Source organism: Artemia franciscana, chromosome 7, assembly GCF_032884065.1.
Source record: "Artemia franciscana chromosome 7, ASM3288406v1, whole genome shotgun sequence".
Taxonomy (NCBI): domain Eukaryota; kingdom Metazoa; phylum Arthropoda; class Branchiopoda; order Anostraca; family Artemiidae; genus Artemia; species Artemia franciscana.
The window spans coordinates 39749182-39763723 of NC_088869.1; the positions used below are offsets into that span (position 1 = coordinate 39749182).

Genomic DNA, 14542 nt, shown 5'->3' on the forward strand with positions numbered 1-14542 from the left:
AAATAAAAAATAAAATAAATAAAATAAAAAAAGCAAATTTTGTTAGAACCCTTGAGTCCCATTAAATAAAAAGTGTAAAAACCCAATGTATAGTTAGGATATAATCTATATTCAATATCTTTTGTTTTTTCCTGGGCAGAGGGGGGGGGGGTTGGAGGTCCTCAACTTTCTTGACTCAGGCTCCTCTATTATTATCCTTGCATCCCATAAGATCCTCTATGATAATTTACCTCTCATCATGTCCATCTCTTTTAACAATGTATACGCACAAATGCACAATATAAGTGTGAATCATCTTCTAAATAATATCTGCTTTTCTGAGAAAATTTTGCAAGTGCCTTCGGGTCGCGCTAAGAAAGCGTTTTTGTAAATCCAGTAAATAAAAAAAGTGTGTGTAATCTATATTTCCCTTTTTCGGGGGAGGGGGGTTGATCTCTAAAAATTTTCCTCCTTAGGCTCCACCCCTTCTCTGCTTGCGCCTCATACGGTCTTATATGATAATCTATCTCTAATCATATCCTATCTCTCATAAAATTATTTCTAGGAATGTCCACGCACAATAGACCATAACAATGTTCACACATAATAGAACATAACTTGTGTGAAGGGTCTTGATAGCAAAATTCACTCTTTCGAGCCAATTTTGAAAGTGCCCTTGTGTACCACTGAGAAAACGTTTGCGTAAATTCAGTATGTAATAAAACACTTCTATGTTTTTGGAGGGGGGCTCGGGCCGGATCTAAAGAACTGCTCCTCCTCAAGCTCCGTCGTAAGTCTAGCTGCGCCCCGTACGATCCTATGTGATTATCTATAATCCTGTCCTATTTCTTATGCGATGGTTTCTAAAAATGTCCATTCATAATAGACTATAACAATTTCCACACATAACAGAAACTAATTCTTTTTAGTGTAATTTACTTTCCCAAGGAAATTTTTTAAGTGCCCCTCGGTCCCGCTAAGAAAGAGCTTGTGAAAATCCAGTAAATGATAAAAAAGTATGTGTATTTTTTCCCCTAGTTTTTGGGAGGGGTAGGGCTGGGGCCAGATTTCCAAAAATTTTCCTCCACAAGCTCACCACTTGTCTGGTTGTGTCTCATACGGTCTTTTATGATAATCTACCTCTCATCATATCCTATCTCTTATGAGATGGTATCTAAAAACTGTCCACGCAAAATAGACCATAACAATACTCCACGCATAATAGAACCTAATTAGTGTAAATGGTCTTAATAGCAAAATTTGATTTTTCGAGCAAATTTTGCAAGTGCCTTTGAGTCCCACTAAAAAAAAAAAAAACATTTGCACAAATTCGGCCTATATAAAAAACATCTATGTGTGACGTTTTTTTTGGGGGGGATAGTTGGTCGGAGCCCTATCTCCAGAAGTTTTCCTCCTTAAGCTACGCCACTAGTCTGGCTGCAGTCCATGCGATCTTATACGATAATCGTTTGCACAAATGCGAATATAATTAAAATATCTATATGGGTTATTCTACTTTTTTGAGGGGGGGGGGTCTCCAGAAGTTTATTTTTTCAAACTCCACTACTTGTCTGGCTACGTCCCTTTACGATCTTAAATGATAGTCTAACACCAATCACGTCCTATCTCTTCTAAGGGGATTTCTAAAAATGTCCGTGCATAATAAATCAAGAAACTGTCCACGCATAATAGACCATAACTAGGGATTTGGCTATTTCCCCGAGATCAATACACTAGCAAGGTAAATCGAATAATGGGTGGAGCTACTTCCAGGACTATATATAGAAAAGGAACCATCTGATCATGGATTCTACGATACTAGCACAAATGGATAAGGATATGCTAAAGAAACAAATTGAGAATATGAAGTACCAGGCTTCCATGGAAAGATGGCCGCTTTCTAAATCGATACAAGCGTAAGTGTTTTTTGGCTATTTTTAAAGTTGTGTTGAAAATTTCATTTTGTTTTGTTTATTATCACTATCAAGGGCTCTAGGTATAAGGAAAAAAATTGGGGCTATTGAGAAAAAAACATGTTAAGAAAGCAATTCTTACTTCATAATATGCAGACAATTTGTAGTTAAAATTTTTTGAAAGCGATTCTACAATAGTTTACCCCTCTCCCCCATAATGTGCAAATATATAGCCCAAATTATATATTTCTACAGATTTTGCATTGCGTCACTCTTGTTTCAACAAACGTGCCTGTAAATTGAATAAACTAAATTAAATGAAACAGAATATATAAATAGGTATAAGGGAAAGAATTGGGGCTATTGAGAAAAAAAAAAACGTGTTAAAAAAGCAATTCTTACTTCATAATATGCAGACAAATTGTAGTAAAAAAATTTTGAAAGCGATTCTACAATAGTTTACCCCTCTCCCCCATAATGTGCAAATATATAGCCCAAATTATATATTTTCTATAGATTTTGCATTGCGTCACTCTTGCTTCAACGAATGTGCCTGTAAATTGAATAAAAGCTGACAAAATCAAGAAATGGAAAATCACAGGAAATTAACAATTTGGGATATATATTCGCGCACTAGAGGGGGATTAGGGGTAAATTATAGTGATATTGCTTTCAAAATTTTTTAACTGCAGTTATTCTGCATATTGCAAAGTAAAAATTGTTTTCTTGACATTTTTAATTCTCAAATGTCCAATTCTAGGCTTATACCTAGATATTAAATAAAGACAGAAACCAAAATAAAAAACAGAAACAGCTTAAATAAAAGACAGAAACCAAAACATAACACAGACGAAAAACAAGAAAAAACTCACATATTAATTTTATCCAATACGACAATTGTTCGTCACTGCAAATACCGCAAAAATCAAATAAAGTCAGGATATATGCTACCTTTCTGGTAACTTGTATCACAGTAATGTAAAAACAGAGGCACCGTTTTTCTAATGAAATTTAACAAAACAGAATAGTATATTTATTTAAAGAATTTACCCATACCTTACGTTTCAACTAACGTAATTAAATTTTTGTTTCATTTTTTTGCGTTTTGTTTATATATTATGTTAAATTTAGTTTAGTTTTTTTTTGTATATTTTTCCCGTTGATAAAGACTTCCGGATGTGAAGTCTAAATATTCGGATCTCTTATTTTTTTTAATATTATACCTGTTTTTTCTATATTATCATTTGTTCAAGTTGTAAATGTAAAGGTAGTGTGGTCTTAGAGATTATTTATTAATAACAGTAGTTTAGTAATGATAACAATTTAGTAATAAATGTAATGATAATTATCGTCACTATCTTGGCCAAAGGTTATATCCGACTTCTAAGGCAATTGCAAAAACCATTTGCTAAGTTGTTTTCAAAGGGGTGATCAATAGGGCGATGTATATCCTCTGTAGTGTAAAAGTACCACATGCGCCCTTTGATGTCATATACGCTTATTGTAATGGACGAGCATTATAAACAGAGATGTAATTTAAAATTATCTTTAATAGACCAGGAAATTTCCTGGTGAGAGAATTGAAATTAGAGACAACTGAATTCTTGTGCCATTTCAAAGCCATTTCCCATATTCCATGAATTTTATGAGGGTACCAGCCAGTGCTGTTCAAGAGAGAGCAACCCTGGGTGCCGTGGCTCAGGGATCAATCGAGTGATTTGCTAGTTTACATTTTTTAGGGGGGTGGTTTGGGGGGGGGGTGTTTAAGTTAATTATGAATCGAGAACACAAGCCTTGGGAATGGCGCTGATACGGGACGTCCCTGAAATAAAACAGCTAATCATAAATTATTTTCTAAGCCTAATTGTAATGTATATGGCTGAATAGCGTTCTATAAATTGTACGTAGAAATTTTTTTTGAATATATGTAAGAAGCGATGATCTCCAAGTGTATGCATCTGGATTTTCTTTACAACTATCTTTAAAAAAAATCTTTACACATATTCAAATTGTTAATGATTTGAAGAAGTTTATATTTACTATAAAAAGAAATAAAAAATCAAATACACACAAATGAGTGGATGCGGACAATGAACTCTCAAAATTAATCATATCAAGGATTATTGCCGATTGGCATCCGTCTTTTGTGCTGAGTACGTAAGACTTGTCCTAGAAGGATGAGTATTCAAGCACATATACAGAAAAAATCTCCTGGAGACTGGAGGAAACTATTATTTTAAATTGTAATACAAATTCTAAAGCCGCTATCAAACCCACACTAATTTTGAACTAGGAAAGTAGGATTTAGGGTTTTCGAGGCAAAGAAGTCAAATATAAGCGTTGCTTTTTTTAATGACCATTTGGGATATTTGCTTTAAATAGTGTTTTTTTCAGAAATATACTGTCAATGAGCAGTGACAAGATTAATATAGCATTTGTTTTATCGTGAAAATCACTTAAGGGGATTCGATACCTTAAAGAATCACCCTCTCTTGTCGATTATAAACTTTTTTAGTTTATGTGCCCAAATTATTTAAAATTGATTGGGCGGTCTTACCATAACTTGCAGAGCTTGGATTAGAGATCCGAAGTTTCTTTTTAAAGTTCAGGAAAGGGCAGTCCCTAAAAATATTCTAGCATACCTGCTTGAAAAAAAATAATAAGCTCAAAGGAAGCATCATTTGAATAATTTGAGAGCTTTAGGAGTTACCACTTGTGCTAACCTTCTTGATTGAAAATTTTGCCCGCACAGAATGCATATTATTATACTATATTCACATTGAATAGCCTGGACAGTTTTTTGCTTAAGAATTAGCAAGGGACTAAGCATTTTCTTTATTTTAAACTAGCCTAATGTTGGCTTTTTGAATTGTTGACTCATTTAAGATGCCCTTGTTTTTTTCTGGTGCTGGGAAGTTTACAAATGAGCTTTTCGTCTTTGAGGCGGTCAACCAACAGTGAGGCTTGTAAAGTGATTTTTAAGGTATTGAATCCACTTAAACACAATACTTAATTCCTAACTTTGAGATAAGTGTGGAGGAGTTGCCTACTCTTTGCCACCTGGTATACATCCTGGAACGTAGATTGTTCCACCAAGCGTGGTGGACCTCTGCTACGCCCACCTCTTTGCACCACCTGTGGCACATTTCGTCCGAATTTGGCGGGTGCTTACAAATGTTTTGAAAGTGAGCCAGCCTTTGAATTGATAAAGGGTAAAGTTTAAGAATTACCCTTGGAAAAGGGGTTAATGCTACCCAAGGCCGTATCCAGGGGGATTGGGGGGTTTGACCTCCCGAACTAATAAAAAATTGTCTGACTCGTCAACACGTAACAAAATAAACAACTTTTTAACGAGTTTTGTAGGTTTTTTGTAAACAGCCCTCTCTGTCCTCGAACAAAATTCTGGATACAGCTCCGACGCTGCCCCCTCTTGCATTTTGGATTTTTATTTTAGCCTCATGAATTGCTCCTCCTATGGAGAACAAAATGGAAACATGGGAATGCACGGTTTTCATTGTCCAATAATGACATAGAAATTGACCAAAAAATATTCAGGCTTATGTTTAAATTGTCTTTTTTCTTATAGCCTGCACTAACCGCTTAGATTAAACAATGTGATCTTGTTTTTTGATCAACGATCATAGTTTATTATTTCAATAGGAATTTCAACGCAAAATCCGGAAATATAATCGGAATTTTCCCATCGTACACAATTCAAAAAATCAATTTGAATCATTTTTAAAGTTTGTTTTTCTCGAAAGTTGGGTGCTCTAGGCTTTTGTAGAAAAAATTTATGTCTAGCAAGGAACAGCCTATGAATTGTTTTTCAATACAGTGTTTTGTATACGAAATTCCACGGTGCTTTAGATTTTTTTGCCCGATAAAAATTTCCGCCGGAAATTTTCCGGTGGAAATTTTCCGGCGGGCATATTTTCCGCAGGAAATTTTTTTTAATGTTTACATCCGAAACGAGAAAAATTATTCGAAAATCTCAGAAAATTACACACGAAGAGCGCTGGATGCATTTTGTTTATATAACTTTCCTAAAAACCTAAATTTGTTTTGTTTCTTTTACTTTTCTTGGATCAAGAACTAAAATAAACAATTTTAACATCGACTTTAAACACCAAAATCTAAAAAACAATTAGTCTTCCATCCCAAACAATTTTTGTTCAAAGTCATGTTATCCGGAATACTAAATTTATCCACGAACCATAATGTAAAACTACACAAAAATATTTCGTAAAAAAAAATTCGGTTACATTATTAAGATAAATGAAACAAAAATTTATCAGAAAATTTTCTTAAAAAAAAATAAAATATAATTTTCAGAACTCAAAGCAATCAAACGAACAACTAAACGAAAATCGAACATTTTATGCCAAATTTATGGGTAATCGAAAAATTCTGATAGCAAACTTTACACCATTATTTTATTGCAAAATCAGCAGCGTATTATCAAGTAAATAGAGGTGAAGTCGACTTTCCTATTAAAAAGAAAACCAAATCATTATTGTTTTCGGGGAACTCGCCAAAATGGGGCATGGCTCAGAACACAATGACCGATTTCTAGTGGCGTCAATTCATGGATATTAAAGAACAGGGAAAAATATATTTTAGAAAATAGAAGTGTCTCGTGTGGGGGGGGTCTGATTTTTTTCAACTTTTTCACCGAAAGAGCCAATAAAGCAATTTGTCAATGAAATTACCGAAAAAAGTTAATTTCAAAATCTGGGGGGGGAAGATTGTTGAGAGTCGATACCCCTGCGCTCCTCCAATTCTTGCCTCTACCCATAATCCCAAAAAGACTAAAGTTTCTGATTGTATCTGTTTCTGTTTTTCTGCAAATATTTTTGAATTTGGTAGCTTGTTGCAAAACTAAAATGTTTTAATCGTCAGGTTAAGTTTTAAAATAGCTACCTAAGGAGGGGCAATAAAAAAATAGAGGGTTGGCCTTTCCTATTTAACACACTATTGATAGCCCATCCTACAAACTTGAGTGGGGGATACTCCAGTCCCCCAACCACGATCGCCAGTTTTCTTGGATTATGCTACCCAGAATAATGAAAATCATTAGATTGTTTAGGATAGTTTGGAAGTGTTTTCAATTGTGCCTGAATTTCCATGGGACAATTAAAAATTTTAATATGAAAATGTTGTTTTTATGGGGCAAAAAAACAACTTATCTTTCCCAAAGAAAATTACTTCGTACTTTCATTTAACACCCCCTTTCAATGATTGTGGTTCTAGAAAAAAGACATATGATCGTGTACTCAAACAAATGCACAAATTCAAAGTAACATTTGGGACTATTTTTTCAATAATTTTAAAGCGAAATGCTTTTAAGGCAATTTTTTAGCTTCAAATTTTAACTTCAGTTCAATATTCAGTTCATCAAAATGGAATATATCACAATCTAATAAGAGAAAAAACGACAGTTCCAGGTGGCATATTTTGTAAATCCAGAACGCTGATCTGCAAATTCAATTTTAATGGAGGTTTTTTCGACAGTCCCACGTTGGCAGTTTGAAGATTGGGGACCACCAGCGTAGAAGAACTGGCATAGTTTTAAAGAACGGAAGACGTTCTTGAAGTTTTTGACAAGTTCTGAAATTCTTACAGATCCAGTTGGCAGATTCTGAAAAACCGCTACGCTAATCTGCAAATTCAATTGAAGATTGTTGTTTACCAGTTCCACCTTGGTAGTTTGAAGACTGGAGACCACCAGCTTAGAAGAGACGACATGGTTTTAAAGCTTGGGAAACGTTCTTGAAACTTTTGACAATTCTTAAAATTCTTACAGATCCAGTTTACAGATTATGAAAATTCGCAACTCTGATCTAAAAATTCAATTGAAGATTGCTGTTACCAGTTGCGCCTTGGCAGTTTGAAGATTTGAGACCACCAGCGTAGAAGAAATGACATGGTTTTAAAGCACAGGAAATGTTTTTGGAGTTTTTGACAATTTTTGAAATTCTTACAGATCCAGTTGACAGATTATACAAATTCGCAACGCTAATCTACAAATTCAGTTGAAGATTGCTGTTTACTAGTTACGCCTTGGCAGTTTGAAGATTAGAGACCACCAGCGTAGAAGAACTGACATGGTTTCAAAGCATGGAAAACGTTCTTGAAGTTTTTGACAGTTTTTTAAATTCTTACAGGTACAGTTGGCAGATTCTACGAATCCGCAACGCTAATATGCAAATTCGATTTCAACTGAAGATTGTTTGCTAGCTCCACCTCGGCAGAGCGAAGATTGTAGACCACCAGTGCAGAAAAAAAACACAAAAATTCGAATCTGGAGAAAGGCATTAACATTTAGCTCGCATTTCTAAAATTGCTAGTTTTATAAGTTTTCCAATCGATCATTCAAGCTATTATTGCAAAAATATAAATAATCCCAGGAAAAGCTATCTCGATAAAATAATGTGGAAAATTCAAAGTTAGAGAGCTTAAATTTTCTGTGGGAAAATTTGGGAAAACTCCCAAAATATTGATCTTAAATAGCTTGTCTGCTGGTCTAAAATTTAATATGGCTCTTTACTTTTCTTACGAAAAGTTTTTTTTTTATCGAAAGTTTTTTTTAATTAATTTATGCAAAAACATGAATGTAATTACTGCGTATCGTTAATTTTCGTCAACGTTAATTCAGAGAAAATTCGCAGAATCTAAATTTCCTTTCAAATACCAATCAATAAAATACCATGAAAATATAACAAAATACAGTAAGAATTTTAAACGACAAGGATTACTGGCAAAGAGATCAATAATGTATTTAATTATTATGCATTTAATCTTAAAAGAAAATCAAACTCAAACAGAAATTACAGAAAGATTTATTACTTCCATAGATTATAACAGATGTAGACTTATCTTTATGGAATTTCTAACGCCTTAGAATAGTTTACAGAAGGAGTAGAAATACTCAAAAATCGTACTGCCTGCATAGATACCATGTTTTGATTTTACTACGGCCATGTAAAATGTATCTCTTTCGTAACAGGACAATTCTCCCCCTGAACTTAAATCCTTTATATATTCAGACATTAAAAAAACTAGAATAGCGAAAGAAAAACGGAATTTAAACTTATTATCCATCTGTCAAATTGACTCTCTTTCTTTTTATTGCCTTATTCAACTAAATAGAATGAACAGGTTCAAAAAAAAAAAAAAAATTCGTCACAAGATAATCTTATCATATAGTTTGTGACAAAAAAAAACTGGAAGTAAAAAGTGACTTGGACCAATATTCACCAAAACTAAAAATGGAATTTCCATGAAAATTACTACACTGGCAGTATTGGCTTTTTATGTTGATTTTAAATATACAAAATTCTTTCAGCTTATTGACCCACACAAAACCAAACATTTGAGAAAATTTGTCTTATTTTTGGAAAAAGGGGAAACATCCCCCAAAAAGCAAGCGATCTTATTGAGAATCACTTTGTTAGATACAATATATCAGCCAACCCTACCGTAGAGGTTTCAAGCTCCAATCTTCATAAAGCTGTTTTTCTGCCATTTTAGGGCACCAACTACGACTATACTCCGAAGAGGACAAGTTTGCAATCAATTTAAAATTCTGAGGAGATAATTGATTTAAAAGTATCAATAATAAAAATTTTTAGGCTTCCCAGTTGCAAAAGAAGTAATGCCACACGGTGGCAGTACTGGATTCAAACAAGTTGATTCGCTTTATTTGTAGGGAAATTAGGCTACGTTTGGTGATTGTAATTGCGTATAAGCTACAATGAGAGGGTTTGAGTAATTGTTTAGGTTAAGGGTAGGGTGATTCCTATAAAAGTGCATTTTAAGGGGAAAACTGCTTTCTCTTCATGAGGTTTCAGATAAATGTTGAAAGAGGTAGGGGGGAGTAAGAATTAATTAAAATGTTTCTCTATACAACTAAACTGTTACATTCATATATCTACCGGCATAGAGGTGGGAAAGGCAAGGCAGGTCATAATCACCCCCGAAAGGAAATTTTTTCGGGGAGGCAAATACTGCTAGAAACTTAGTTTTCAGTAATTTTAAATGTTAGTATTCTTCTTTTTCTTTTTACATGAATTACTTTAATGTATTTCAATATATATAAGTAATGTATTTATCGACAAAAAATCCTATTGGAGGTTGTGACGGTTTCAGTTATGTAGAAGATCAAAAGTCTCCCAAAATTTCAATCCATACAAATAATAATCCTCCTTTTCATCCAAACGAAATTCTTTAGTAGTAATAATAACAAGGAATTTTCACCAAAATTACTATTCATCGCCAATTTTTAAGTATATCCAAATTTTATATAAATTGAAACTGCAAATTTAAACGTAGAACGGTACTAATCAATGTACAACTAGACCTACGTTGCCTGGGCAACGTGAAGTGTTGCGGCAACCTTTGTCCGGCTTCGCCGATAAAAGTGTTGCGAGAGCAACACTTTGGTTTTGTTTCTTCGCTATCGGTTAAATTCTGAAGTTGTCAAAACTATCAAAGCATTCAAAACGGCATATTCAAAGCAGAACACAATCAGTAATCACATGATCAAGTTCTTCAGCGTTGAAAAAACAACAGCAAAAGAATATCGGAAGAAGGGACTAAATTGAGTTTGCAGCCAGTTGAACTTTATCCTTTTCAATCGTAGACATCGTGACCGATGGAAACTTGGAACATTATCTTATATAATCTAGTTGGTATTATAAAGCTATTCGTGACTTTTCAGGATCAAATACCATAGATGTGCACCAATTTGCACAAATTTTTAGCCTCTGATGAACCTCCTCTAGCAACCGATTCTTACTTACAAGTCCCTCTCCCGTGATATACATCCAAGTTCACCGGAAACAAATAATGGGTACACCAACTAGCAAAAGTTGCAAACCCCTTGTCGCTGAAGTCATTGTAGCCTAACAGCCGATTATTACTTACAACTCCCCTACATGTCTTACAATCGGGAACCAAGTTGTTCTTACCATCAATTACACCAGAAACAGATAATAGGTAGCCTACACCAATCAGCAAAAGTTGTAAACCCCTCATTGCCAAAGATGATTATAAGCTAATAATCGACTGTTGCTTGGAAGTCCCCTACATATCTCACAATTGGTATCGGCCTATTTTTGGTTCAAGTGTGTACCTTACCACTGAAGTTGTCAACCCCTTGAAACTTTCAAACTGGTGTATGTCATGAAGGAATTTTTGTAACAAAAAATGGATGACATATACTTTGATCAGCTCATCAAGGTCTATCGATTGTCATTGAAAAAAAATTCTATCTGTCTTAGTTCAAAAGTTGACTTTTTTGCCGGAGGCCAACTTTCTAACACCACCACTTAGAAAGGAGCAAAGGATAAGCTCTAATTTCTTTAGCAATGAGAGAACTTTTAAAGTTTAAGAGGTATATCTGATACCATTTCTCTATTGCAATCCCAAGTAGAAAAAAAAAGAATGGTAAAGTCAGCTGAAATCACGAACAGAAATGGCTAGAAACAATAGATGGCAGCACTTTCGGACCCGTGGGAAAATCGCACTTTTTTGTTTCTGTAAATTTTTCTATTTATCACTCAAAGAAGATATATTGGCTGTTGGGCCGGGGAACTACCGCATATATTTAAGACTTATAGATTTTAGTCCATCTTCAATTTGAAACTGGTGCCTGCCTGCTTGCCTGCTAGAACGGAGCTTTCCACTCGAAAGCAGAAACATGGTTTGATGAAACGAAAGCTTGGCTGCACAACTTCAGATACTCCTCTCTGACATAGGCTATATAACTCCACTTCACTTCGCACACCATAGGCTCTGGCTCGAGGACAAGCAAAAACCATCCTTTTTGGCCCCAGGCAAGAGTTCTACGGAGCTTTCCAAAATGTAATGTCATATTCATCAATCCGGCCTGAGGTCCACACTTTCCGTAAAAACCGCACAGGTTAGACCCTTACCAGTTTCCAGGAATAAGCTGAGATCGGCGGCATAGAAAAAAAAAAAAAACAAAAAAAAACGGGACAAGACCAAAGTGTTGCTCTCGCAACACAATTATTGATTTACAAATTTAAAAAGCAATTAACCAGGGATATGAGGGGCCGGTACCTAGAATTATATCTTGGTTAGGCCTGGGTATGATTTGGAAAACAATAAGAAATTAAATAAAAAAAGAGCTTTTCAACTGAAAGCAAGAGACGGATTTGAAACCTAATTGAACAAACTATTCTTTATATGAAGGGGACTGTCTCCTTCTTAGCTCCTTACTCTTTACTGTGAAGTTTGACTGTTTTCCAAATTTTAAAAGAAAATTTTGCAATTGAAATAAGGATTTTCAATACAGAGTAATTTATATTTGTTTTAAGGTTTAAACTTGCCCCTTACTTTAGTTGAAAAACCTTTTCTATTCGTCTAATTACATGTCATGAAACTGTAAAGTTTTATGAATACAATACTTTTGGTAGTGCAGAAAAAACGATCAATAGTTCAATGATCTACGTTTTGGATTTTGATGGGCAATCAAACAGTTCGTGGTAAACAACTATGAGTAACATGCTTCAGAATTTACTCAACTATGAGTAACTATGAATAAGATGCTTCAGAAAAATGTTTCAATGGATACAGCAATCTTTGGTAGATAAATTCAACTCCCCGGGACTCAGTTTTCAACTGCTCAACTCTCCGAGGTAGCTTGACCTTCAAATGCGTTCTAATATGCTGAGAAGGGGACAGCCCCTTTCATTTACCGAAGAATTATTGTTCGTTTTAAGTTTTAATATCGCTTGTTACTTTTAGTTGAACAAAACTTTTTTTTTTTATTTAATCTAGAAGGAAAGTCGGGTTCCAGTTCGGACCTAGTAAAGCTCAATTTCACTGCCTTTGACTTGCAACCAACGCCAAGGAATCGCCCCATTTTCGATAGTACTTCTTCATATGATATCATTCTAAATTCCAGGGTGACATCTCTGGGATTAAAATATCCTTTACAAGAACTACGGTTGCCCATTCTTTGTTTCAATTGCAAGGGTTGATTTTTCTTGTGCTTGTTGAAAACATAAATGTATTCGTAGCCACTATGACGATATTTTTTATGATGCTATAAAATGATAAATGAACCTCTTACTGCGCTGTTTTTCATCCATATGTACAAATTAACTTGTTTAGGAAAATATTTTGGAGAAAAAATCTTGAAATAACCACAAAATAGACAATCTCAAAAGTCTCTGAAAATGCAAAATCTGAAAAATTATGACTGAAAAAAAAGTAATCCCTGGAAACTCTTCAAGAACTGACGTCATGCTTTTTATTGAATCATTACTTCTGCTTCAATTTACTGTCCAGCGTCAGCCTCGGGGAACAATTGCGGGGGAATTCAAAGTGCTAGGCGGTAAAGATTCACAAGGTCATTAAAGATCAGAGGTACGAGGGCTGATGAAATTAACTTACCTTTTGACTTACTGGAAGATCGAAGTGAACAAAGTGAGGGCTACGTTTTTAGGGGCCTCTGTCCTGAGTAAGGGCAAAATGAACTTCTTGCTTTTGCGCTTGCTCCATAATTCGTTCTTTGTTTTTAGGTTGAGAGACTTCATTGAAGAAAACGAAAAGACAGATCCCTTAATTCATGCAGTTGACAAGAAAAACAACCCTTGGGCAGAAAAGGGGAAATGTGTAATGATGTAAATCCTTTTTGTCTATGAATATGTATCCCAAGAGTGAATTTCACAATAAAAAGTGTCTTTTTCTTTTATGAATCACTTATTACTAGCCTTAGTTAGGCAAATAACCAATAGTTGACCTAGATTCAAGGGTATAGCCAGGAGGCAAAGGAATTAACAAATATACCAGAGCTTCCAGATTCCCGTATTTATCAGGATATTAATACGGTATCAAGGTGTAAAAGACATGGTACCAAATCAAATGGTATCATGCTGAAGATCAGAGTCATGCAAGAAATTTCAATCTGTATGTTTAGAAGGCTTAAATTCAAACCATTGGGTATGCATCCTCCCCTCTTCATAACTCCGCCTATTTTAAGAATCTTAAATTGAAGCCATTGGGTATGCATCCTCTCCTCTTCATAACTTCGCCTATTTTAAGAATCCTGTATACGTTTCAATGCATGATAGTCCGAAAAAAAAACAGTCCATAAGACGATTATTTCAATCTGTATGTTTAGAATGCCGTACATAGGCTCAACTGTGTATGTTTAGAATAGTACATATTCCAACTTATTGTGGTCCAAGAACTATTCAAGCCATTCTATTAGAACATGCTATTCTATTTGTATTCTATTTACATTCTGTTTCTAAATTATTTTTCACTATACAAGGCACTACCACGGCACTCAGGACAAGTTACAAAGACTTGTCCTGAGTGCCGTGATATAATTTTTGGAAGTAAAACAGCAAATAAAGCTGAAAAAAAAAACCATTTTACAACTTGTACTTCATTAAGATATATCAGAGAGTATTTACCTCACCAGGATCAACCCAGACAGACATTTCTTGAGGCAAATGCAAGAAAAAACAACCCTGCTGATGCAACATTGTATTCTACAGTACATTGTATTCTAGTCTATTTGTATTTTATAGTACATGGGATTCTATTTGGCACTAGGCATTCTAGTGCCAAACGATTAAATTTAAATCTTTAAATGTCATTAAAATTGCATCGTA

The 14542-nt window shown here is 34.6% G+C and overlaps 1 long non-coding RNA gene across 1 annotated transcript; it reads left to right on the forward strand.

Annotated features, from left to right (window-relative positions):
* Positions 1-1754: 1754 nt before the first annotated feature.
* On the forward strand, positions 1755-13614 carry LOC136029278 (uncharacterized). Its single transcript, XR_010618008.1, has 2 exons — positions 1755-1895; positions 13442-13614. It is a non-coding gene; the product is annotated as an uncharacterized LOC136029278 (long non-coding RNA).
* Positions 13615-14542: the final 928 nt, after the last annotated feature.